The sequence below is a fragment of the Triticum aestivum genome, chromosome 6D, assembly GCF_018294505.1.
Source record: "Triticum aestivum cultivar Chinese Spring chromosome 6D, IWGSC CS RefSeq v2.1, whole genome shotgun sequence".
NCBI lineage: Eukaryota > Viridiplantae > Streptophyta > Magnoliopsida > Poales > Poaceae > Triticum > Triticum aestivum.
This window is the reverse complement of record NC_057811.1, coordinates 411,969,299-411,972,449: the sequence shown is the minus strand read 5'-3', so window position 1 is coordinate 411,972,449 and position 3,151 is coordinate 411,969,299.

Here is a 3,151-nt window from a genome sequence, read left to right as displayed (position 1 = left end):
AACTCATTAGTAAACATGCTTCTATGGTTACCACTCAAGTAGAACAAGTACTTCAAGCTCAAAATGATTTGCTCAATGAAATGAATAGTAGGAATAATGATTATGCTGTTAGAGTGGCTACTAGAACTGGTAAAATGACTCAGGAACCTTTGTATCCTGAAGGACACCCTAAGAGAATTGAGCAAGATTCTCAGAGAAATAATTTAGATGTACCTAGTCCTTCTAAAAGGAAGAAAAAGAAAAATGATAGGACTTTGCATGCTTCTAGTGAACCTGTTGCTGAACCACCTGAGAACCCAAATGGTATTTCTATTTCTGATGCTGAAACACAATCTGGTAACGAACATGAACCCAGTGATAATATTAATGATGTTGTTCATGTTGATGCTCAACCTAGCAATGATAATGATGTAGAAATTGAACCTGCCGTTGATCTTGATAACCCACAATCAAAGAATCAACATTATGATAAGAGAGACTTTGTTGCTAGGAAGCATGGTAAAGAAAGAGAGCCATGGGTTCAGAAACCCATGCCTTTTCCTCCCAAACCATCCAAGAAAAAGGATGATGAGGATTTTGAGCGCTTTGCTGAAATGATTAGACCTATCTTTTTGCGTATGCGATTAACTGATATGCTCAAAATGAATCCTTATGCTAAGTACATGAAAGAGATTGTTACTAATAAAAGAAAAATACCGGAAGCTGAGATTTCCACCATGCTTGCTAATTATAGTTTCAAGGGTGGAATACCTAAGAAACTTGGAGATCCAGGAGTACCAACTATACCATGCTCCATTAAGAGAAATTATGTTAAAACTGCTTTGTGTGATCTTGGAGCCGGTGTTAGTGTTATGCCTCTCTCTTTATATCGTAGACTTGATTTGAATAAGTTGACACCTACTGAAATATCTTTGCAAATGGCTGATAAACCAACTGCTATACCTGTTGGTATTTGTGAGGATGTGCCTGTTGTGGTTGCAAACGTTACTATTTTAACGGACTTTGTTATTCTTGATATTCCCGAGGATGATAGTATGTCTATTATTCTCGGAAGACCTTTTTTGAATACTGCAGGGGCTATTATTGATTGCAACAAGGGCAATGTCACTTTTCATGTTAATGGTAATGAGCATACGGTACACTTTCCGAGGAAACAACCTCAAGTCCACAGTATCAATTCTATTGGAAAAATTCCATCAATTATTTTTGGAGGTTTTGAATTTCCTCTACCTACTGTCAAGAAGAAATATGATATTCTTATTATTGGGGATGTGCATATCCCCGTTGAGGTAACATAGTGTTATTCAAAATTTCTCCGGTTCCATGTTAGTCGGAATGAGTTTGTTAACAAGACTTGATCAACCTTGTTAGTGGATTCCTTTTGATGAGCATGAGATGGATGAAGTTAGAAAGCACAACCTTCTGTACCCTCTTTCTACTTTCTGTTATTTAGTTGAAATAAAGTAAAAATAGTATTTTTCTGTCTGTTTTCTGAATTATCCATGCAATATAAAAATACCCCGAAAATAAAAGTTCTCCAAATGACCTGCCAATTTAATATGTTTTTTTCTGGAATATTTGAGAATATCTGGCACTGAGAACATAGCAGGGGGAGCAAGCACCTGGCCACGAGGGTCCAGGGCGTGCCCCCTGCCTCGTGGGCCCATGGTGGCTCCCCTCCACTCATTCCTGCACCCACACACTTCTTCCTCCCAAAAAAAATCACCATCCAGCTCAAGCACGAGTTCTAGCTCATTTTGCTGTGATTTTCGATCTCCTTGCTCAAAGCACCTCTCACAAAACTGCTTTGGGAGATTGTTCCTTGGTATGTGACTCCTCCATTGGTCCAATTAGTTTTTGTTCTAGTGCTTTATTCATTGCAAATTTGTGCTGCCTAGGTGACCATGTTCTTGAGCTTGCATGTCAAATTTATATGGTTCCAGTTAGTTCTAATGCATGATATAGTCTCTAGGCACTTGTAGGAGTAGTTGCTATCAATTTTGTTGAGCTTGGTTCACTTTTGTTTGAAGTTACTAAAAATTTCAGAATTTTTCAGAAAATAATGAAGAGATTTTTGAGGGGCTCATCGAGCTGAAGCTCGAAGGAAAAGCAAAGTGAGGAAGCAGAGAGGCCCAAATATAATTTGCCTCGCACCGCGGAGGTTCGGCCGTGTGAATGGCCTTGTGATGATTTCTTGAGAGCAGCTGGGATTTATGATGATTTTTATGAATTGGCTGAGAATGCAGGCCTCACCGACTTCCTCTATGACCAACGCGAACAGTATCTCTTACTCACCAATACTTTTGTGCAAAACTTCTACTATTATCCTAAGGAATCACCTGCTTCAATAGAGTTTCATTTATATGATGTGGTTAAGAAGATGTCACTAGATGAATTTTGCAAGGTTTGGAAAACATCTTTCGAGGGTAGCTTAGAGGAACCACATCGTAAAGATGTGGACAAGTTTATTGACACTATTACTGTAGGGGAAACTACGAAGGTTTCCGATGCAAGAATCACTAGCATACATTTTCCTGTTTCACGCTACTTTGCTATATTTGCTAGTCGTTGCTTAATTGGTCGCGGAAACTGTGGAAACCTTAGTGTGCCTGATATTATTATTTTGTTCCATGGTTTATTCTGTGATGACTCTGTTAGTATGGGCGGTATTATTGCAAAACGGTTAAGTCTGAACCGTACAAAGGGGCCCATCTTTGGAGGTGTTTATGCTTCATGCCTTGCTGCATACTATAACATACCTATTAGGCACTATGAAAAAGAAGAAAAATTGATGCCTACTGTTTATTTAGATTATAAGAGCATGGTAGCGCATGATTTTATTGTGAAGAATAGGGAAGGGGCGCTTAAATACAAATTGTTCTTTGATAAACATCACCCTGAGACTATTACCTTGCCTGCTCCTTCCTTGTTTGATTCATCTGCAGGCCCGTATCTCGTTCCGCTGGCGGCCATTCACGCCTACCGGAACCCTACATCAGCCATAGAGCCAGAGCCAGAACCACAATTTGATCCTCCACGAGAGTGTAATTACCAGTGGGATCCGGAGATGATTGCCAACCAGTGGCAATCGGAGTCCTCCTCATCGCAGTACAACCCCAACTACAACTATGGATATTCACCAGGCCATCCG